This window comes from Equus caballus, chromosome 3, assembly GCF_041296265.1.
Source record: "Equus caballus isolate H_3958 breed thoroughbred chromosome 3, TB-T2T, whole genome shotgun sequence".
NCBI classification, from domain to species: domain Eukaryota; kingdom Metazoa; phylum Chordata; class Mammalia; order Perissodactyla; family Equidae; genus Equus; species Equus caballus.
Window position 1 is genome coordinate 104,787,646 of NC_091686.1, and position 24,885 is coordinate 104,812,530.

General features: G+C 43.1%; 1 protein-coding gene and 1 long non-coding RNA gene across 4 annotated transcripts in view; one reads left to right on the plus strand and one right to left on the minus strand.

Annotated features, from left to right (window-relative positions):
* RBPJ (recombination signal binding protein for immunoglobulin kappa J region) overlaps nt 1-24,885 on the minus strand; it is a 223,474-nt gene that overhangs the window by 182,349 nt on the left and 16,240 nt on the right. The window lies entirely within an intron of this gene.
* LOC138923494 (uncharacterized) overlaps nt 9,524-24,885 on the plus strand; it is a 34,668-nt gene continuing 19,306 nt past the window's right edge. The window contains exon 1 of one of the 2 annotated variants that reach the window (XR_011437158.1): nt 9,524-10,067. This is a non-coding gene — a long non-coding RNA (uncharacterized lncRNA). The remainder of the gene's footprint in view (nt 10,068-24,885) is intronic. The other variant, XR_011437159.1, reaches the window with a different exon arrangement.

Here is a 24,885-nt window from a genome sequence, read left to right on the forward strand (position 1 = left end):
CACAGTTGGTGGCAATTCGTTATGGCAGCCCTAGGGAACTTCGACACTGCTGTACCGCTGGCACTGGACACGCCGCGCAGCACTGAAGCGGTGGCCCCAGACCATATCTGGAATGAACTAAGTCTGGGAGACTGGCAATGGGGTGAGAAGGATTGGGGAGGGTGGGACCGGGGAGATGTGCTACAGGTCCTACAAGTCAGCAATTTCCAGAGGCACCTCCAATACATCAGTGTCACTCTCCTCTTGGATGAGGGGCCCTTGAGTGGATGATTTGCAACTCTGCTTTCACAATACTCCAGTGTGCCTCCTGTTATCTCAGGAGGTGTCGCAAAATCTCAGAAATGTTCTCTCAGCAAAATTGTTTAAGTCAACTTTAATAGGTAGTTGTATATTTAAAAACATATTTCAATTAATTGGCAAGCAATTTGAGTATCTATGAGTGCCTTCAAATGTTACATGAGTTGAACAGACTCTTGATTCTTCCCCTGAAATCTGTACCTACTCCAGCCTTTCCATCTTGATAAGGGGCACCACCCTCCGGTTAGTTGCACAAGCCCAAGACTGGAGTGACATCCTTATTTTCTCCCTTGCCACCACCCCCATCAGCAAGTCCTGCTAATTCTATTTTCAGAACACATCTCCAGGGGGTCTGCCTCTCGCCATCTCCAAGCCTCCACTCTAAGAGTTCAAACCACCATCCTCTCATTCTTGGACTTCTACAAAGGCCCCCCCTCACTGGATTCACAGCTGGCTCTCTTGCTCTCTTACAATCTAGTCTCTATCTAACAGCTAGAGTCACCTTTCCAGACAGAAATCTGATTCTGACAATCCCTGCTTGAAATCTTTCAATTGCTTTTCATTGCTTTTAGAAAAATATTCAAACCCATTACCATGGCCTCCCAAGCCATAGTGGCCCTAGCCCTTGCCTACCTTTTCCCTCTCCTCTGGTACCACTGTCGCCTGTGACTCCTGTGCCACAGCCTCACCTTCATCCTTCTGTTCTTTTGATGCTCTAATCCCATTCCTACCTCAGGGCATTTACATTTGCTGTATCCTCTGCCAGGAATGCTCTTTTATGATTTGCATGTGGGTGGCTCCTCACTTTCCCATGCCAGCCTTCTTTTCAGAGAGGGATTCCATTACAACTGTCTGTACAAAGTAAAAAGTATCCCCCTTTCCAAACTGTTCCATGCATCCTTATAATTTCCTTTGTAGGCAGATTATGAGCTAAATGAAGGGATTAGTCTGCTAGGGCTGACATAAAAAGTACCACAAACTGGGTGACTAGAAGAAGAGGTGGAGATGTTGGCAGAGTCGGTTCCATCCGAGGACTGTGAAGGAGAGTGTGTTTGCGCCTCTCCCCAGCTCCTGGTGGTTTGCCGACAGTCTTTGGAGTTCCTTGGCTTCTGCTGCATCACCTGATCTCTGCTTTCAGCTTCACTGGGGCGTTCTCCCTGTGTGTGTATCTGTTCCCAAGTTTCCCCTTTTTATACAGCAGATAAGGGGCCCACCCCAGCTGACCTCATCTTAACTAATTACATCTGCAATGGCCCTATTTCAAACCAGGTGACAGTCTGAAGTACTGAGGATTTGGACTTGAACATATATATTTTTAGGGGGACATAATTCAACCCATAACAGGGTTATTTGTTTACTTCTTTGATTACTTATTTGCCATCTACCCCAACGGAAGGTAAGTTTCTTGAAAGCAGAGAAGTCATCCATCTTGTTCCCACTGCCGTATCCACCACACTAAAACCATCGTGTCGCACAAAGGCTCTCAGTAAATAATCCTTATTAGATAGTGGTGATGGTTGCACAGCTTTTAATATACTGAAAATCACTGAGTTGTATACACTGAGGGGGTGAATTTATGGTATGTGAAATAAATCTCAAAAATAAACAATTCCTCCTTGAATATATACAGTCAATGATTATTTATTGTATAAATATCTATTCTTTCTGGGACTCAGTTCCTCTCTCTGTAGTATGTCCTAATTCCCCAGAGGTTTAAGGACGTTAACATTTTTGAGAATCTGATGAACATTTCTCCCCAGTACAATGTCGACAGGCCCCCACCCATGTGCCTGCACACACCTCACCCAGTACTCTCCTCATAACTTCAGAGAGCTCATGGACACCTCGAGCAAGGCTGTTTCTACGGACCAAAGTAACAATGCCTTGGTTAGAGGGCAGAGACCCTTCTGGTTCTGAAAATTAGGAGATTCCACACACCTGTGTCCTGCAAAGCACAGCGTTTCCAGAGGGAAAGTGAAATACTTCGCCTCTGCTTACAAGGGGCTTATAGTCTACTTAGAGGAAAAAAACTATACAGTACCAAACCAAGCTGAGAATTCCAAACAGTTCAGAGAAAGGTTTCATGTAGGCTCTTGGGTTGAAACTACCCATGTCTAGGCTTTTCTGTTGGCACACTGACAAAAGAGCTAGACACATGCAGAAAAAGGCGAGAAAGAGCATGCAAGCTTGCTTAAGGGTTTGAAAACCAGTACAATCAATAAAAAGTGGATTTTGCCACAATAAATTTAATAAAACGTCTCATTGACATTTGAAATAAAAATGACTGTTATTACTTTCCTTTAAAAACCTATTAATGTCATATAGCTTCTTTTGAAAAATACTAACAATGATTTTTGGTGTAACAGGAATGGTTTTGAAGCAATGTAATTGCTCTCTGCTGCTGTCTGCACCCAGGCAGGCCCCCTCAGCCAACTTGTGAAGAAGCCAGTTTCTACACATGGATAGGCCTTAACCCTCCCTCCCTCAACTCACACACCAAATAGAAATTCTCATAACAAGAGGATTAATTAATAAAGAGGAGGCGGTGGTCCTGGGGGGAGAAGAGAAAACCAGCCATTACAATCTTTATAAATTCAGAGAAGACAACATTCTCAGCTGTAGAACTCTGTAAAACTCTCTGAACTCTGTTGAGAGTCATCTTTTTCCCTTAAAATGACTGTGCTCAGTCCATATCCCATTAAGGACACTTAAGGAACCCTGAATAAACAGCTGAATTAGAAGAAGGACTTTCTGGAAAATTGGCTAGGAGGAAAATTAATCCAACGGTTGTTTTAAGTTCTACAGTGGGTTATCTTATGGGTTTAGGTTGGCGAGATCATTGGCCTCAAAAGTGTTTTCTTATCCCACCAACATCTCCATGAATTAAGAGCAAAACCTACTAGTCAAAATTAAGCTGGCAAGAGCAGTAAAGGAGGTGAGGTGATGGGGGAAGGAAGGAAAGGTGGGAGGAAGAAAGAAAGGGGGAAAGAAAGCAGGAGACAGCATGGAGCTTGGTTGCTTGGTTGGCTTAAGAGCGTGGATTTTAATTTTTTAGGTCCATCAACTTAAACATAAAACCTCTTCCACAACTTGACTCTGGACTCTGGAAGGACCAGGTGAGCAATTGCTTTGTTGCTAAGGTTTGTATTTCAAATTATCATACATTCAAATCAAAAGTCTTATATTTCAGGCAAACCTGGATATAAGCTCTCGCTTAGCCAGCCCTTGTGTAATAGAAAACCAAAAGTCTCCATGGGCAGCAAAGATCCTATTTTAGTAGGAGAAACTGTAGTGTTTTGGAGCCACTTGTACCAGCTTACTAGAATTGATAGTTAAATTTTCAGGAATTTTGCAAGCCAGCTGACATCAGGCTGGTAGCTTGAAATAGGCCACGGTAAGAGAATTTTTACCACGGGGAATGCTATGGAATAAGGCCTTTTTTTCCCCCCTGGAGAGCTGGCTGCTAAACATTTACCAGCACACCATCTTTATATATGAATATTTACAGTTCTAACTGCAACAAAACAGAGAAAAAAACAAATAACTCTAGCCAAGCAATATGAAACACAAATACTTCTGAAGAAGCAATTTAGAACTCATCTTAAAAATTGTCATTTAAGCAGTCAAGAAACATTGATTGAGTACCTAGGTGAGTGCTAAAGGGCCAATGAAGGCATCCAATATAAATCCAAGGCATTGAGTATCTTATAATGTGTTTGGGGAGACAGGATGGGCACACATGGAACAATTACATAAGAGTACAAAGCAAAGTATAATTACATGTAACATTGTCTTGTAAAGACTGGGTGCAGCAACAGTTCAGAGAAGGGAGAGATCATAGGGTGGTTAAAATTAAGCAAGAAAATTGTGCCAATCAAGGTCCTCTGTTAACTCAAAGAGGTAACAGATAAACCAGCTTCATCCTAATGGGGTGTTTGGCTCGCAGCAAAGTGATCTTCCGACAATTAAAAAAATCCTTTGAGTTTCTCTCCCTCTTACTTAATATTACTATCACTCATGAAATGAGCACAGAGAGACCATTGTTCTTTGTAACAGACGGTGACATCTCTGGTGTGTGGCTATTCATGTGTTCCTGGCCAGTGGACCAATGGACCAGCCTTCTTTTCTGCACTTGAGAGGGTGCACTGCCCTTGGGCCCAGAGCTGTAGCTACCATTTGAGGAGGCTGCTTAAGTTTGAACTACCTGAGTTTGAATCCAAGCTCTGCCACTTTTTAGCTGTGTGATCTTAGGCTAGTGATTCCACCTCCCCATGCCTCAATGATCTCTTCCGTAAGATGAGGAAAACAGTCATATCCATCTCATTGGGATGTTGTGGGGATTAAAATGGGTTAATTCATATAAAACAGTTAGAACAGTGCTGAGCACATAGCAAGCACCATATTTATTATTATTGCTTTTATTCTGCTGAGCTTGAAGCCCAGCCCTGCCATGTGGGTTTTGTGACCTTGTGCAAGTCACTTTTGGCCTTGAAACCCATTTCCTCATCTATAGGACTAGAACGATCCTCTCTGCCCATCCTGCCTGGCTATCGTGAGGACCTTAGGAAATAGTGCCTGCAAAAGTTCTTAGCAGCCTGGAAAGTCCTATACAAATGTGAGCTGTCAGTGCTGGCACAAGATGTCTGTGCTCAAAATTAGCCCCTGGGTTCTTGGCCTCATGATGGATTGATGAGTTTGGTGTGTTGCTGTGGTTTCCAGAATCCTATCGCTGTGTCCCACTGTACAGAGTCATGGCTTGCTGTGTCTTTCAGTTGTTTCCCCTGCCTGTCTTTTGTGAGAGGACATTATACAAATGTACTCAAGGTGTCTCCTCTAAGAGATTAGTTCATTGTTTATACTCTGTCTGCTCCCTTCCCATCAGAGCACAAACTCCCTGAGGGCAGGGATTGCGTGTCTGTTTTATTCACGGCTGGACCCCAAGTGTCTAAACAAGAGCCTGGTGTGTGACAGGTGCTCAATACACATTTGTGGCAGGAATGGATGCTCACCATCCTCAGCTTACATTTCCTCCAAACTGGAAAAGTGAACTGAGAGCCATCTGCATAGTGGTGGATCCATATGCTGTAAGCATCCAAAAATGAACAAATCAATCCATCAGTCAGATAACACTCAGCACCATGTGTGTACAAGGCACTCTTCCGGGTCCTCTGGGGGTAAGGCAGGCATGGAGAAGAAAGTATGGCCTCTGTTAACTCTAATCCTTTTTAGAAGAAGAATCCAATGTGTAGCCAAGTTTGAGAACTATTAAAATAGAGAAAATTGACAAAGACTTATGTCCCAAATAGCTCCAGGCCCTGATAGTTCTGTAGGTCAGTTCTTTCTAATCTTGTAGCAATCAGACGTCTTTGAAGGCTACTGAAACTGTTTATAAGAACAGAAAAAATAGGGGGTGGCCCCATGGCCGAGTGGTTAAGTTCACACTCTCTGCTGCCCGTGGCCCAATGTTTCATTGGGTCGAATCCTGGGCACGGACATGGCACTGCTCATCAAACCACGCTGAGGCAGCGTCCCACATGCCACAACTAGAAGGACCCACAACGAAGAATATACAACTATGTACTGGGGAGCTTTGGGAAGAAAAAGGAAAAAAATAAAATCTTTTTAAAAAAAAAAAGAACAGAAAAAATAAAAGCTTCCTGATTACTTTGATAAAGTCATCAAACCGTTGATACCAAAACCTGAAAAAGTACACAGAAGAAAGCTATAACCAAGATAATTTACTAATAATGATGAAATAGAAAAAATAAATGATTAGCAAATGAAATTCATCAGTGCATTCAAAGAATAGTGCACCATGACCTAGTGAAGTTCATTCTAGGGATTTAAGGTTCTTCTTATATGAGGAATCCTACTAATATAACTCAGAAAAACTTCTAATCAACGAGATGTTAAGGCGCTTGATAAAATTCACCCGAGACACCCGATTTTTAAAAATTTTTACTAAAACAGAACTAGAAAGAGGCGTCCATGTCATAATTTAAAAATTTATCTAAATTAAAAGAATTATAATACAAAAAACCAAAAGCTGCCCAACTTGAGATCTCATAGATCTCATTAGTATCCCACCCTAGTTCCACATCCTAAATCCGACTTGCTCCTCGCTGACCCCAGCTCCCAGGAGGGGAGGCTCGTCTGGGTCTAGAAAGAACCACGAGGACCGCTTTCCAAAGCACCGTCTGCTCACCATTTATTTGCGAAGGTTTTCCATTTCAGAACGAGACGAGAACCACGGAAACTTCCGCCTTCCTCCAAGGGGCTTAGAAAAGACTCCGTCATTTCCACATTAAAAAAAGAGGGGTGGGAAGAGAGGGGGCTGCTTCGACCTAAACCTGCAAAAAGCTGAATTGATTTATGGGATCCTGCAGGTGGGGAGCCCTGGAGCAGAAGAGTAAACCTTAGTCACCTGTGCAGCTGACCTGCCATGATTTTCAAGAGTGGTATAAAGATTTGAGGGACTTTTATGTAGATAGCATAATCCTCCTTTAAAAAACTACCAGAGTTCAGAGGAAAAAAAACCCCCAAAAATGTTTTCTTGGCTATGTTTCTTATAGTGACTGTGAAAACCCATGCAGGAGGAAAACTAGCCAGGAATTTTTTTCTTTTTTGAGGGTATGAAAGCCTCTCATTTTTATAGTTTTGAAAATCCTTGGAGTTTAACTTTGAACTTTAACCAAGAAAAATTACATCTTATAAACAATGGCATTTGTTGATTGGATGAAGGGCTAGATCAATATTGGTCTTGGCAACCCGTTTTGGCTGCAGTTGCCTGCAGAAATATGCTGGTTGTGGTGTTAAAAAATTATGTCAGTTCCTCACCATGTGCCTCTTTTTCTTGGAGTTTTGCCTGAGAATTAGTTTCCAAAGATACTTCCAGAAGTTAACCTAGAGGCTGGCCTCAGCGGCAAAGGAAGTTACACATAAACTCTCGGAAAGCAGCCTGCCACGGTGAGCTCCTGGGAGGGACAGAGGGAGAAATCTCGACCTTTGCAGAAAGGCGATGACCTGGGACAGCTTCTCATTCCACAAGGATGCTCACGTTCCCTTTCTGCGCTAAGTTTTGAGACTCATCACATTGAGGGGGAAACAACACCAAGCTAAACAAAAATAAATCAATGTTTGTAAGTGAAAACCATTGCTTTGAAAGAAAATAATCATATGGCAGCCGCGATGGAGCTGTCTACATTAGAAAGTCTTAAATCTTCCCATTTTGGCGGGGGGGGGGGGGGGGGGAGCCGTGGTTGTTGGGATGTTTAAGGAGGGGAGTAGTAAAGCTTTTGGTGTTTTATTTTAGACTCTCATATTATCAGTTTATTTGGGAATAAGACTCTGCCACATGTTTACTTATGCATATATTTATAAAGAAAATAGGCACATATCATATCTACTTTACTCAACTCAGCAGAGCGAGTTGGGTTATTTATCTTTATTCTTGGTGACTTTGATCTGGATTTTCACTTGTAAGTGTAGTAACTAGAGCACTGCCCAGCTGTGAAAGGGGACCGTGAGAAAAACTGAAAATGAATCCCACATCATCACACCTGAGTCGGACTCCACCACCACAGCCGCTAATTCAGCCTCTTTCGCCCTACTTGGTCTGCACTGGGTTCTCCTGCACCGCAAAGAGGGAGGGGCGATGTCCTATACACTAACAGTTGGCAGTGAAAGATGGCACAGGGCTGGAGCTGCCACCATGTCCCTTCTCCTTGTGAAATACGAGTGCATATCTGCCACTGCCTGGGAAAGACTGAGCCAAGAGCTGTCACTGCAAGCCCCTCTGAGGACCTGCTGGCTGACCCCCTCCCTATGCAACTGGTGGCTAATGGGTGACCTCTTTCCTCTTAAGTCCCTCCCCCATGTAACACCGCTACTAGAGACATCTCTTTCCAACTACATGGCCCCTGGCGCTGAGGCCAGGACCTTGGCACGTCCCTTTGGCAAGGTGGCCAACTCTGTACTTGCCAGATTCTCAGAGTTTTCTGACCGGTGTCTCCGGTGAAATGAGTACAGGGGTGGGATTATTCTCAGCCCAACTCAGGGAGGACATGCCAGGGCACGTACTAACAGGAATAAAACAAGGTTCCTGCTGACATTTATTGAGCATTTACTGTCTACCAGGCACTGTGCCAAGCATGTTGCACGCTCTCTTTTCCTGAATCCTAACAACCATTTTATGAGAGCAGCACTATTTTCAAGATGAGAAAATTGAGGCCTGGCCTCTGACAGCTAGAAGCGGTGCTAAGATGTCCTCCTGCTGTGTGTCACTGCAGAGCCATGTCATCTCGCCCCTCTGTGCTGCCTCTTTGTGAGGCCACATCTGTCAGTGTCCCCACCAGCTGCCCAGGCCCATAAACACACTGCTGACTACACAGATGGTGGGCTGCACCATCCTACCCCCAAAGACCAGGCCGCCTGCCCCTGTGAATCATTTCCAGAACTCTTACGGCCTTATGAAGCAGAGCACTCAGGGACTTTTCTTTATGGCCTGTGTTCAAAGGTTATTATCTCTTTTGTGAGCATGAGAACCTTTTCCTCAGCTAGCTTTAGTATTCCTCGAGTGCAAGAAGTCTTCTATTTCTTCTATACTAAAAAAAAAAAAAGAAAAGAAAAAAGAAATCACTGACTCTTAGGGTTGAAAAGAGTCCTTAGAGATCCCTGTCCAATTTAGTCCTTGTAAGGAGATGGAATGGAGGCCCAGTGAGGTTAAACAGCGTGGATGCCCTCCCGCAGCAAGAGACCGGCAGCTTCAGGACCAGAACCTTCAGCCCCTGACTCTCCCGCGCCATAAATCTTCCTCCAGTTGATCTGAATTGATGGATTCAGGCAGAGTGAGGAAGAGAAGAAAGGCGGGGAAGCAATTACTGAAGGGCCAACCTCAGCGGTCCCTCCCTGCCGCACGTCACCCCCCTCACACCAACCTACTCCCCAACGTGTGCAGTCAGCAATGCTTAGGATGGAGCGGCATTGCTGGGCCGCGTCTTAGAAGAAAATAAATCAAAGCGTCTTCCCTGGTCGGGTGAGTGCCGCAGGGCCCCAGCAGACACACAGCCTTAGGCATGATCTGGGCACACGTCGCTGCACGCCCTTGTCCTGATCCCATCTGCCCGCACTCAGTTCCTGCAAAATCCTGCTGGGCAGAAACCCTTCGGAACCCCCCAGCCCCCCCCACCCCAGGAGCGCTTCGGGCCCCGCCCCTGCACGTCTCGACGGAGCCTGGGCTAGTGAGCGCGCCAGGAGGCCACGCCCGGGCCCAGGAGACAGGAATACCCGGGGAGCCGCGGCCCCGCGGAGCTTTGGTGTCAGCCGCACCCTCTTAAAGGCCCCGCAGGAGGCAGGTACCCCCTGGTCCGGCCGGGCCACCTTCTCCAGCGCCTGAGGCCCTGGGCCGATCCTACTTCTTGTAGGGCAGGCCGCTGGAAGCAGTGGGATTGTGCGCAGAAAACTTTCTAAGTTGGATTGGGCATGGATCTAAGAAACAACCCAGTTAATACTACTGATTTTAGGCACCAGTCCTCCTCACCTGCTTCCCAGGCTAAAATGACTTTACAACAAAAATAAGAGATACATTCATTCAGCATGGACTTCCAGCTTGGAATTGCACTTGTATTATTTGTGCAGTGTTCACTGGCACGTGATAAGGATTAGTGAATATCCGATGAAGGAATGAATTTATTCCTCACAGCAACCCTACAGCATCCCCAACTGACAGGAGACAGACGCTCTGAGAGCTGGGCAGCCCTCTCTCTCCAACCGTGAGTTCTCTTGATGTAGTTTCACTCTACCTGCATAACAGGGGGTTTAGTGAGAAATTATCTTGTGGACCTGTCTATCTGTTTTTCTCCTGGGCAGCACTAGCTTGCTCTCTCTCTCCCCCTCCCTCTCTCGTTCCTCCCTCTCTCCCTCCTCCCTTTCATTTCCTCTCACTCCCTCTGTTCTCTGCTCTTTTCTTTCTTCTGCTATAGAATCCCTAGGGAAGAAAAACACCCATCTCTTCCTCCACAGCTCACTTCCCTTATGAAAGAGACCAACATCTTATAAAAATAGTAGCGAACACATATGGTGCTAAGCATGATTCTACGCACTTATAAAATAATTTAATCCTTACAACAGACCTATGCGGAAGAGACTCTTATTATCATCTTATTATCACAGAAAGGTGACGAAACTTGTCCCCAAGCCACACAACTAAGTGACCAGGATTTGGACACAAGAAGTTGGCCTCCAAAGTCTATTAAGCAATGGCTACCCTGCCTCTCAGAGTTCTCCTTCCCTCCAGGAGAGAAGTAAGCAGTCTGTATGTGTGTTTGAAAGGTGGCGGTGAAGTTGTAGGCTGAAGACAGGGAGGAGGGATGGAGGGTCAGACCAGGTGGGTGACAGGGAACTATGTCCTGTGCCAGTGCTGAACCCCTAAGGCACAATGTTACATGAGGATGGCTGTCTGGAAGCTTTGAGGGCTGAAAACCGAGGGCAGTAAGCGTGGAAACCTTGGCAAAGATCAGAGAGGGAGAAGTTACTGGCAGCCACCACCTTCACACGGGCTCACAGGCAGCAGCAACCGTGGCCAATCATTCATTCACTCAACAGACTGAGCCTTTAGTCTGAGCCAGATGCATTTAGGAGTGGAGGACAGAGCAGCGAACAAAACAGACAGAAGTCCCTTCTCTTGCTGAGCTTACATTTTAGAGGAAGGAGACAAGCAATGTGGAGATAAGTACATTTATGAAAGGGATGCTAAGGACCATGAAGAAGAATAAAGCTGGTAAAGGACAGAAAGAGACTGGGTAGGAGACATGATTCTATATAAGGTGATCAGGGTAAGCTCCGCTGAGAAGGTTGCACTTGAATACAGACATAAGGGACGTGAGGGAATGAGGCATGTGAGTATTTGGGAAAGAGTATTCCAGGCAGAGAGAATCACATCATGTAAGTACTTGCAGATCATTGTGAAGTCTTTGGATTTTACTCTGAGATGAGAAACTGTTGAAAAGTTTTGACCAACAAAGTGATATAATCTGACATTTGATTTAAAAAGATTAATCTGTCCGCTGTGTGAAGAATAGACTTAGGGGATAAGGATGGAAGCAAAGACCTCTTATGGCAATAATCTAGGCAAAGATGCTGGTGACTCGGATTAGGGTGTTAGCAGTGGAGGAGGAGGTGAGAAATTATATTTCTAAGCAAGAGACTATCCTATTTCCTAAAGGATTGAATGTGAGATTGAGAGAGAGAGAGGGAATGTGGGAGTCAAGAATGAATCCAAGGTTTTTAGCTTGGGTAAACAGTGCAATGAAGTCTTTACTGAGATAGGAAAGAATGGGGAAGGAGTTGAATTGGAGAAGAGAAGGGCAGTTGGGTTTTGGACGTGTTAAATTTGAGATGTCTGTTGGACATCTGAGTGGAGATGTCAAGTAGGCAGTCAGCTATAGGAGTCTAGAGTTGAAGGGAGAAGTTGGAGCTGAAGATTACTTTGGAAATTGGCAATGCGGATTGATGGTATTTACAGCACTGGGGCCAGATGAGCTCTTCTAGACAAGGAGTGAAGATATAGAAGAGGTCTAAAGATGGAGGCCTGGGGTACTCTAATTTTAGAGTTAGAGAATATAAGGAGGAACGGCAAAGTCACTGAGAAGGACAAGCCAGAGAAGAGGAAAGAAAGAGAGTTTTCTAGGAAGAGGGAGAAATCGACCATGTCAAATGCTGGTGATAGTTCAATGTGAAGACTGAAAAAATTACCATAAGATTTTGCAGCTAGTAGCTCATGGTATCATTGAAATGATGGATGGAAGAGTTTCTTGTGTGATGCAGGGGGCAAGAATAAACCATGGAAAACTCAGTTTTGACAACTGTTGATCCTTTTGAGTGCAGGGCACATTATAGATTTAATTTGGTTTAGAACATAAAGAATGTGGTGTTTTTTGTACTCCAGAACAGTCTACACCTGTTGCATTGAGACTTAGCATAATGCATCTTTTGTTTTCAGAGACCTATGAATTGTAGCTCATGCCTGTTGAAGGTGGAAATGGGAGGCAGAGGTAAAGGCAAGGGAAGGTGGAGGCTTTTGCATTGAAGCCTGGGAGTAATAATGGAAAATGAGGGCATAGCCCACCTGGTCCTTGGCATCATGCTCATGCCCTCTTGGGGAGAGGGACGAAGGCACCTGTAAAGAGAGGTCTGTGACATGTTTTTGGCACAAAGCTATCAAAACAGAGAGAAAGCTCTTTAGCCTTGAGTGCCAGAGAGAGAATTAAGAAATATCTACCTAGCTGTGTCATTCAGTTAAATAAAAGTTACACCATCTTTTTTCCATTTCCAACATCCCAATTGCATTGCAAGTTTGGGACTGCAATTAAAACCAGGAGGACATACCCCAGAGGCAAAAACCAGTCAACAAGTCTAAGTCACAAAATTAGAAAAGCATTGAATATTTGGAAAGAGAACCCATGGGGGGAGGGAGTTTATGTTATGCACATTATCTATGACAAAGCAAAATGAATTTCCAAATCTTTTTTGGAAATTACAGAGTAAGGAGACCTTCAAAAATCTCTCGAGAGTGAGGGATGATAAATGGAAATTCATTCATTTATTCAATTTGGTTTTGAAAAACCATCCATATCCCAGGCTCTGGGGATAGATTGGAGAACAAGATAGATGTGATCCCTGCCCTCACACTGCTTACAATCAATAAAGCTGAGTAGGCAATTATGTCCTAGAGTGATAAATAATGTGAGAGCAGAAATACAGGCACTAGGGGGTCATAGAAGAGGGGTCCTTAAACTTAGAGGGTGAAGGAGGCTTCTGAGATGCAAGAATGTCTAAGCTGAGACCACAGGATGAGGGCAATAAAGTGTTATCTGGGCACCTATTATATGAGAGGAGAGATAGTGCCATGGGCACTAGGTTCAAAACTGGGCCCTGCCACTAGCTGTGGATCTTGGTGAAGTTAGTTATCTTTCTATGCCTCGATTTCCTCCGGGGATAATAATACGACCTATTTCAAGGAGTTGTTACGATGATTAAATAAAGCCTGTAAAGCCTTAAGCATGGCACCTAACCATAGCTAAGGAGTTGAGTAAAATGTCAGCAATATCTTCTTAATTTAAAGTTTTATTTTATAACTTACAATGTAAAAATATATTTCTAAGGGTTTTACTAACTTCATCCCAAACCCTATTTTCCTTATAGTGTTTTAATTTCCTCAATAGCAAATGCAACTACTGTCAGGTCTATAGGCTCTGCCCTTGAGGTGCAGAAGGAAAATGAGAACCATGTGAATTGGATGTGGAAAGGTCACCGGAGGGTGGATGGCACCATCCTCAGTCATTGAAAGCAGGATAAATCATAGGGCACTTGCCAACCGGTAACATTTACGAAAGAGAAAAACCAGCAGGGTCGCTATGACTGAATGGTCCTGGCCGTGATTTGTGGGTGTTTATTGAGATATAATTCACATATCATAAAATTCACCCTTTAAAAGTTTACAATTCACTGGTTTTTAGTATATTCACAAGGTTATGTGATCATCACCACTATCTGATTCCAGAACATTTTTATCACCCCAAGAAGAAACTTGCCAGCCTTTTGAAAGGTGCAAGTCTGTGCCAGAGTTGCCAATGTAGAAATAAAGTATCTGTGATCAAGAAATTTATAAATAGCATCATCAGATCAGAACTGTACGGTTCATTTCCAAGGATTTTCTGCCTCCTCCCTCCCCATCCCCTGTAGCTTCAGTCTAAATCTTTAAACTCTACTGACCTAGAAGAATTGTCACACTGCAACACTAGCCTACGTTCCATTCCAACATGTGTGTATATATTTTATTGAAATATTTTTGCATTAGTGGATACCTGCTATCTAGCAGTTAACTCGTCCTCTTATTAACCTTCTCATTCCTCACCCTGTATAACCCCCACATACAGAAGACAGGAGAATCGTACCAGCAGTACCTTTTGGTTCCCTTTCTCTGGACCCCTTGACATCTTCCCTTGGGTGTTTCACAGGACCCTCAATTGAACTTGTCCACAATGGAACTGATTAACTTCCCACCTCCACCAGCTCCTCTCCCAGGGTCCTTTATCACAGTGAATGGGTGAAAATAACCCCCACCCATTCAGTTATCCAAACTAGAAACCTGGGCATCCCTGTGATCCCACTCCTTCCCATCTCCCTGCAATCACCGAGTCCTGTTAATCCTGCTCTCATAGTTGCTCTTGAACCTGTCTACCATCTGCATGTCCTCAGTGGCTACTCTCCTGCTTCAGAGAAACATCATCTCTGTCCTGGTTCCCAGTCAGCTTCTACCCCGTCTCTCTGTTCCCAGTTCTGTCCCTGCTTCCTTTCCATCCTTCACATTTTCTGATATGCAAGTCTGATTATGCCACCTTCCAGCTTAAAATCCTGTGGCTCCCTGTTGCTGTCAGGATCAAGTCCAGATTCCTCCATTTGGTTTCCAAAGCTCTGCCTGATCCAGTCCGTACCCGCCACTCGAACGTTCTTTCTCATCGCTCTCCCCAAATCGTGCCTCATTCTCCCTCGTTGATCATCGTTCCTCACTTAGATATCTTGCATTCTGGTCTTACACATACTGTTCCCTCTTCTCTGGAACATTCTTCCTGCTTTCTCCCCATTTCTCTCCAACTGCCTTCCTCCAGCTAACCCCTCCTCAAATGTTAGCTTAGATGTTATTTCTCCTGGTAAAGCCTTCCTTGAGCCCCACCCATATGTTCCCATAGTATCGAGTACTCCTCCTTCCATAGCATGGAGGGTCACACTGTTTGCCCTTCTGTGGTCCCCAAGATCATGCTCATCAGCATATCCCCAGGGCTGCAGCAGTGCCTGCAACATGATGGGCACTCCTCACTATTTGATGGGTGAATGAAAGAAGGCAGCTCCCAGTCCCAGACAGGCTAGGAGGGAAGGGAGTTTCTTGGTGCCAGCCTTCCAGTCTCCCCTCTGAGCCCTGCTTGGATCCCTCCACATGCATTCGTTGATAGCACCTTGATGTTCTAACCTCTCTTTGGCTTGTGAAGACCCCGAGGTCTTTAAAAACCATACAATGACTCCCTAATGCTAGAATGTCTGAATTTATGGCTGCTAACAGAGGAGCAAATTTCAAGGGCAGGAATTCTTTACTGCTCCCCTCAAATCCTTCCACACAGTTGACTTCTCACTCCAGGCTCTAACCCTGGCCATGTTTGTCCTTGTTAAGAATTTTATAGGAATGAGGATGTTTAATGTTTAACGGGTACGGAGTTTCAGTTGGGGAAGATGAAAAAGTTCTAGAGATGGATGGTGGAGATTCACAACAATGTCAATATACTTAATGCCACAGAACTGTACACTTAAAAGTGGTTACAATAGTAAATTTCATGTTATGTATGTTTCACCATAATTTAAAAATAAGAAGAATTTTATAGGCTATGGTTATGGTGGTTTGTGATCACACAGGTCTCAATTTGAATTCTAGCTGATCCTACAAGCTGTGGGACCTTAGCAAGAAGCTGAGTTTTGCATCTGTAATACGGGTATAATTATTCATTCAACAAATGTTTATTGAGCATCCATAAGAGAGTGGAAGAATGGCATCATAGTGAAAATCAGAGGCTGGTGCCGTAACTTTGAATCCTGGCTTCACAGCTCTCTAGCTGTAGGGAAATCGGCAAGCCAGTTTTTTCTCTATGCCTCAGTTTCATCATCCAGAAAAGTGGAGATAGTAGCTTTTCCATCACAGGGTTGTTGTGAGAAATAATTGAGTTAATGTAGGAAAATAGGACAACATCTACACAAGATAAGTTCTACCCATTATTATTCTTCTTTGCTTGAGTTAATGTATGAAGGTACTTAGAACAGTATCTAGTGTAAGTATTACCTGTTATTGTTATATGTCCTTATGATCCAATTCTAGAAGCTGGAGCTAGAGCAATGAGCTAAATAAAGTCTTTGCCTTCCTAGAGCTTATCGCTTACTGAGGGAAACAGACAATAAATAAGTAAATGTATAGTCTGGCAGGTCGTTCTAGCGTCTGCCTCACAGTGTTGTAGTGAAGTCACGTGAGCTATGTAACGTGGCTGATGGAGTCAGAACCCAGCTCATAATGGGCACTTAAATGTTAACTCAATTCCCTCTCCTCTCTTTTCCTTTCCTTTCTTCTCCTCTTCTCGCTCTCTTTGCTCTCTTTATTTGGAGAGAAACCACTTTGAGGACAGGCAGCCCCTGGGCCCAAGGGAGACCGTGCCCAACAGCTGAGGAAATGGAGGGAGCAGCTCAGGTCAGGGCCTCGAGAGGTTGGCGGCAATTTCTGTGGCAGGTAGTTTCTTTCTTGCTGCTTTAGAGGAAATATGAATCATCTGTTGTTTGGCTTCCATTTCCTGGGAGGCTGCAGGCCCAGGAAATCTGTGGTTTCAGCATCAGTGTGGAGATCAAATGAAATGGCTATTGCTGGTGAAGTATGTTGCTAGGACCACTGACAATCATCTCTTGAGCCAAATGACTCATCTTGAGCTGGCTCCTCAGCCCTCTGATTGCATTCAGCTCATGAAATGAGTTGAATTTCCGGGCATAGGCTGATTCTTCCTTAGCTATGCTGGGTGGCAGAGCACATCCGGACCAGGCTGGGCCAGGGGTCACAGGGGTCCAGCCTGTGTTGTTATCTCCATTTTACAGATGAGGGACAGGTGGCCTGGGGACACTGACCACCTACCTATATGTGGGACAACCAAAGAGTGGTAGAGCCTGGAAGGCTCCTCCTGATTCTTCCATCCCACATCATGCTGTTTCCCCAACTGCCGAGTAGACTCCAGCACAGCTAAACCATTGGTTTTGCCACAACCTTGCCCAATGCCCACCTTGGATAAAGTCCAATTATTTGACACAGCTATGCTCCAGTATGACAAGGCAACCAGGTCAATCTCATGGAGTTTTTGAGAGGAGAGTTAACAAGTTGTTAGAGAAGAAGAGAGAGGGAGAGATTGTTACGGATGGAAGATGCTAAGATAAGAACATTAATCAAGTATTTCCATATCATCCTTCTCTTTGGGTCCTCATTCTCTTCCAAACAATTCCTGTGAACCAAGAAAATGCTCACGAACATTAAAAGTGAAGGAACCAAGGTCCTCCATGACAGAGGGATTGTACTTGATGCTATGTCTCCTAGAGGGACATAGCATCCTGATCCTCTCCAGGATGGCAGATCATGGCACCAAATAAAGAAGAATGCTGTAACATTAGTGACACAGTGGAAAGAACAAGGTGGGGGCCTCTGATGCAAATATGGCAAAATGCTGACATCTGTTTAATCTCAGTGGTAGATACCTGGATGTCCATTAAGTGATTTTGTACTCTTACATATTTTTGAAATTTTTCATACTAAAAAAGCATGGAATTTGAAGTCAGACAATCTGAGCTCAAATTTCACTTTCTTGAACAGATCACCCAGTTTCTCAGTGTACTTATCTGTAAAATATGAATAGCAATAAGTGATTCACAGGTTTGTTATGTTGATCAAGCAAGATAAAGCATTTAGAGTGTTTTATAAATTCTGAATCACTACACAAATGTTATTTCTGTAATGAGAATAGCAACAACAGTAACGGGTTGCCTTACTATGTAGAAAACGCTCCTCACTGAAAGAGTTCAAGTGGAGGGTGACATTCAAGAAGAGGAAACCTGGGATAGGAATGAGGATTCTTGTTGTCCTGTTTTGTGGGGAGGTGAGACAGGTGACATCTTTTCCAACTTTGAGATTCTATGATGGTCTAGATCAAAAGCTGAAAACTCAAAGAGCCAGGACGGGCAGAGAACGTAGTTGAGTGAAGTGGGTGAAGCTTGGCCTTGAGGGATGGGGGAGTGGTGGAGATCATGGAGAATGCTTCATCCAAACGGGGCAGCCGCCACTGAGAGCCAGCCAGTCCTTACTGGACTTCCACAGATATGTGGGCCCACTACTGCTGTATATCTATACCTATATGTATATCTGCACACACACACGTATATACATACGTATGGATATAGGTATAGGTACATATATGTATATGTTTTAAACAACTGATTATTTTTTTAGTGTAATCATGGAGTTGTGCAACCATTGCCATAACCAATTCTAGAACATTTTCATTACCTCACAAAGAAATCCCATCCCCATTAGCAATCACTCCCCATTCCTCCTTTTCCCCAGCCCCAGGCAACCACTACTTTCTGTCTATATATATTTGCCTGTTCTGGATATTTTATATGAATTGAATCATATAATATTGGGCCTATTGTGACTTGCTTCTTTCCCTTAGTATAGTGTTTTCTTTCTTTCTTTCTTTCTTTCTTTCTTTCTTTCTTTCTTTCTTTCTTTCTTTCTTCCTTTCTTCCTTTCTTCCTTTCTTCCTTCCTTCCTTCCTTCCTTCCTTCCTTCCTTCCTTCCTTCCTTCCTTCCTTTCTTTCTTTTTTCTTCTCCCCAAAGCCCCCCAGTACATAGTTCTGTATTCTAGTTGTAAGTCCTTCTGGCTGTGCTATGTGGGATGCCGCCTCAGCATGGCCTGATGACCCATGCTAGGTCCACAGCCAGGATCAGAACTGGCGAAACCCTGGGCTGCTGAAGCAGAGCGCATGAACTTAACCACTGGGCCACAGGGCTGGCCCCTACTATAGTGTTTTCAAGGTTCATCCACGTTGTAGTGTGTATCATACTTCATTCCTTTTTATAGCTAGATAATATTCCATTGTATGGATCTAGCACATGTCAGCTACCCATGAATCGGTTGATAGACATCTGGACTGTTTCTACTTTTGCACTATTATGAATAATGCTGCTGCTATGACCATTCATGTACAAGTTTTTGTGTAGATGGATGTTTCTATTTCTCTTGGGTATATACCTAGGGGCTGCCAGATATTTCACTATTTCAACAGAATCAGAATCAACAGAATAATCTCTCTCTCTGTGTATAAGCACACAATTTAAAAAACATTGACTCAACTTAAAAAAAATTATGTGGACCAAACACAACATATTCAGGGACCAGTTTTTGAGGTTAGGAATAGATCTTAATTCTTTTGTCTGCAAAAAGGGAGCGTGAACCAGATGACCCTCATGGATCCTTTTAGCTTTAAAACTTCACTTTCCGAGGATTTTATTAAACTCTCACATACACGTGCATTTACTTACAAATAAAACCTACTTTTACTTCCCTAGGGATTCTGAGTGACTTACAATATCAACCTGATAGGACAGTGAAAAATCATTTCAGAAAGAGAATTCATGATTTCAGGACCCTGGGCTGAAAGGATCAGTAGGAGACTGACATTTAGTGCCTAGCTCCCCAGTAGAGGCAGGCAGAGACGCAGCTTGGACGGTGTGCAAAGCCAGGGCAGTAGATTTGTTTTGGGACTGCTGGTTATGGTCACTTATTTAGGAAGACGTTTTTCGGTGCTTCTTTTGTGTGCTCAGGAAGGAGAGATGCCGCCTGCTCTGAGGAGCTCACGTCTCCTAGGGAGACTCACAGGTCCACACAGTTAGAATCCAGTGAACCGAATGCAGAGAAAACTTTGGTAGCTCAGAGAAATGCTTTGAAGTGTGGTGGTGGTGGGTGGGGGCCACAAAGACCAGAAACAATGTGCTGGGAGTGACTGATGGACTGAGTCTCTGAAGTCGGGTGATCTCGAGGCTCCATCACTAGTAGGCTGCGTGGCATTTCACAGGTTATTTCACTGTGAACTTAGTTTCCTTATCTGTCAACGGGGACAAAATAATACCTACTTTACAGGGGGTTCTTTTTAAATTAAAGAAACAATTAAGTGTTTGACACAATTCCTGGCATGCTGTAAGTGCTCACTAGGTACCATTTATTTTATTCGATCAGTGTACCTTAGTGTTTTCTCATGAACGTGTGTGTGTGCGCGTGTGTGTGTGTTGGGGAGGTGGTTGTGAGCTGAGGCTGAACCCTCTGGGAGTGTCTCTTACCTGGGGCTGAAAATGGTGCCAGGTTCATGGGAGTGAGCATCATAGTGTCAGCTGTCTAGTGGGCAAGGCCCAGGTCAAAAAGCCAGAGAACAGAGGTTGGTAGGTCAGTATGCAGCCAGGAGATTAGAGATAGACCACACCAGAAACCATGGCTCAAAGGCAAACAGGATGGATGTCTTGGACAAAGATCTGTGTGTCTATCAAGTGCTGTTCCCTGTGTCTTTGCAGGTGACACTGGGACAATGGATGTATTAATGAGGCAGGGATGGAGGGGACAGAATTAGTCTGATGGAAAGGGGAGTCGATGTTGCCCTAGGTAGGGGAAGCAGGATGTGCAGGGTACAGAGGCTTGGGAGAACCTGCCATGTTTCAGAACAATGAGCAGCCTGGTGGGGCTGGAGCATCGAGAGTGTGGGAGGCAGAGGCCAGGTGAAGTTGGGAGGCCATGGGGGCCAGATCACAAGGGGCTCTGGGTGCCAGGCTTGGCCGTCTGCTCTTCCTTCTAAGCCTAATAGGGCTCAGGGAAGGAATTTTAGGAAAGGAATGACACGGTCAGATTTCTGAAGTAAAAAGCTCCCTCTGGCTGCTGTGTGGAGCCTGAGCTGCAGGAGGACCATCTGACAGCAGAAATAGCAATTATGCCAGAGCGGAGAAGGTGCTTACTTTGAACACAGGGTAATAGTTACACGATTTATTATACTAGCAATTATGATAATGCCAGTGTTCTGGAGCAAGTTAAATGGCAAAGTCAGGACTCACACCCAGTGGAAAATGTTCAGGAAGGGGAAGTTTTGAAAAGTCTTCAAGTACAAAATTGACACTGAAACAAAGAAGAAGGGGGAAATTTCATAAAAAGAACCACCAAAGTCAATTTTCTGAAAGTAAAAATGAGAAAGAGTCTCTGTGGATAATCTTTACTTATTCCAAAACTGAGACAAGAGGCACCTTCATTTTCAGTACGGAAGCAGGAACCCATCTGCTGCTTCTTAGCGACTCGAATGTATTTTCTGCTTTTATTCGGGCAGCAAACACTTGTGTAAGATGGTTTGTGAATGTGCATACCTTCCTCGGATCAATGCCTTTCTTTAGTGCTTTGGTGATGGTATTAGCTTCCCATTGCTACTGTAATAACGTACCACAAACTTAGTGGCTTAAAACAACACTAATTTATTATTTTACAGTTCGAGAAGTCAGAAGTCTGATATGGGTTTTATGTAGCTAAAATAAAAATATTGGCAGGACTGTTTCTGAATGCTCTAGGGGACAATCTGTTTTTTTGCCTTTTCCAGCTTCTGAAGCTGCCTGCATTCCTTGGCTCATGGCCCCTTCCTCCATTTTCAAGGCCAGGAATCACATCCCTTGACCTGTGTGTCATCCCATCTTCACTTGCTCTCACTCTCTTGCTCCTCCCTTTCCCTTATAAAGCTCCTGTGAGGACATTGTGCCCACCTGGATAATCCAGGATACTCTCCTCATCTTAAGATCCTTAACTTTATCGCATCTGCAAGGTCCTTTTTTCCATGTATTCACAGGTTCTGGGGAATAAGACATGGACATCTTTTGGGGGGTTGTTATTCTGCCTACCACAGTGGTTGTTATTATGGAATTATAGTGGTTAATTATGGAATGAAAGTAATGAGAAATGGACTCATGTGCCAGCGAGGCAATGCATGTGATAGTTAAACTTGAGCTGTGAGGCCAGGCCCTCTGGGTTTGCACACTGCCTCCCCCACTGCCAGCCCTGTGGCCTCTGAGTGTCCATTTCCTCATTCGGTAATGGGGATGTGCACCAGACCTACCTCGTCAAGTTGCTGCAAGGACCGATGAGGTGCTAATAGATGTCGATAACTTTGAACGGTGACTAGCCCATAGTAAGTACTCATTAAATATTGGCTCTTATTATCCGATGGGTGGATATCATATCATTATTTTTTTCTGCGGTTGAATTTTATTATTAATGGCAACATCTGTGGGGTGTATGCGTGTTGGGGGAATTTGTGTGTTTAAGAAAAGTTCGATTGCCCATCCCTGAGAGTTGTATTAGCTGAAAAGGAAAGTACGTGACAGCAGTTGAGCTGTCCAGGCTAATTAATGATGCTGACTCTAATAAAATGCCCCTGGAATATTTTCTGGGACCACCAAGGTTTCTATGACACATTGGATAAAACCCACAGAGAAATTTTAGATTATGTCCTTCTGATATTGTGTGTGCCAACCCATGAGGTAGTCAGAGCCGCTTTTATCAAACTATATATTTTCTACCTCTTATGAATAAATACATAGTTATTTGATAACGCTGGCCTGATTAATTTTAGTAGTTTACAGATACATTTTGTTTTCCTATTAAGTAACTTCATTAAACAGAAAAGTGTAGCATGAGGAACAGCAAAATTATTTCTGATTTTTAAAAATTGAGACATAATTGACATAGCATTCTATTAGTTTCAGGTGTACAACATAATGATTCAATATTTTTGTATGCTGTGAAATGATCACCACAATAAGTTTAGTTCTCATCTGGTATTTCTGATTTTTAAACATAATTCTTACTTAATTATTCCCAAAGCTACACATCAGAGTTGGATGCACACATTCCCACAGCTTAAGGAAAGAATATTATACCTGCTATCATATTTCTGGTTTCATAAATGACATAATTTTAGCAGAACAATGTGCCATTTTATTACAAATCAAATAATGAGAAACAGCATTGTTATCCTGTTTTACACTTATTATAAAATTAATTATATCAGATCTACATCGATTAAATGTGACTGTCTCTTAGTAATCTATTTTACCAATGCATTTCATAATTTATTTCTCAGTGGTTTTTATAATCTCCAAAATGAATATTAAGATACTCACTTAAGCTGGAAAATAATCATACTTTTTTTTTTCCCTCCTCAAAGCCCCAGTACATAGTTGTATATCCTAGTTGTAAGTCCTTCTAGTTCTTATATGTGGGACACCGCCACAGCATGGCCTGATGAGTGGTGTGTAGGTCTGCACCCAGGATCCAAACCGGCGAACCCCAGGCTGCCAAAGTGGAACAGGCAAACTTAACCACTCAGCCACAGGGCTGGCCCCTAAAGTCATACTTTTAATGGCAAGTAATACATCCAATTTGGCTGATTGCTTTGACAGTTAGGTTACATGAGGGACTTTTTTTTTTTTTTTTTTTTTTTGCTGAGGAAGATTAGCCCTGAGTTAACATCTATGCCAACCTTACACCCCTTTGTATGTGGGTTGCTGCCACAGCATGGCTGACAAGTGGTGTAGGTCTGTGCCTGGGATTTTAACCCGCAAACCCAGGCCACTGTAGAGGAGCACACCAAACTTAACTGCTATGCCAACTGGGCCAGCCCCCGGATGTGTTTTTAATCAGTTGAATGAGCTAACTCTGAAGCTCCAAGATTTGGACAAAGTTTTATTTAAGGCAGGAAACGAGTTAAAAGCATTAAAGCATCTTCTTCTCTAAAAGATGTATGGAAATAAATATTTTGATTTTCTTAACTCTTACTGAGACAAATTTAATAAGGTGTCTCTAAGTGAGAGGATGACAGGTAAAATAACAGTAATTTAACAGTCTTGGCAACTTTCAAATCTACTCTCTTAGCAACTTTCAAATATACGATATATAGCATTTTTAACTTTACTCACCATGTTGTACATTACATCTTAAAAGTACTCAGCAAAAGAAAAAAAAATTGTAACCATTTGAGGTGATGGATGTTAGCTAAATCTATTGCGGTACTCATTTCACAATATAAACATGTATCAAATCATCATGTTGTACGCTTAAAACTAATCCTCTGTTATATGTCAATTATCCCTCAATAGAACTGAAAAAACCATGTCTTGGCCTTTTTGGTATGCCTCACAGAATAAGACATTAATGACAATAAGTCCCATCTCAAGGACTTATTGTTAGATGGTTTCCAATTATTTGTTTTCAACAGAATTGTAGGAAGACAGTCAAAATGATAGATGCTTAAGAATTATTTTGTGTTTGGGGCATACAAATCAGAAGAAGTTCAAAGAATTGAATGGCAGTTGTTTACGAAAATTTCTTCCCTTTCCATTTAATTATTTATGTGAATAAAGGTTCTCAGTGTTCACATCTATGAAAAAGAAAAATGAATAGGAATGGTTCTAAACCCTGTCTCTTTGTTAATAGACCTTACTCTTAATAAGTAACAGTCATTCCTGAATATACGAGCTAGTTGGGGGAAAATATCTCCACCCATTTCATTGAGATGCATTAAAAATTACTTTTAGTATTATAATTATATATCAAAAGTTGAAATATATTATTGTGGTTTTGATCAATTGTGTACTATTAAAAACTCACGATACTTGAATCCAGAGGAATTTTTGTTTTCTTTTTTTTTACAGTTAGAGCCTAGTGGTCAGAGAAAAAAAATTAATATTTATATATGTGTTGCTGAGAAGCACAACAGGATGATCAACAAGAGACTTTAACTTATAAAAAATATATGAGGATACAATTCTGAGGACGAAGAGAAAGAGAAACAGCAGTTCAAGGAGATAAAAGAACAATGTAGGATTTCTGAGTGTGAAAGAAAAGCTTGTTTGAATAATTTTTTTTTTTAGGAAGATTAGCC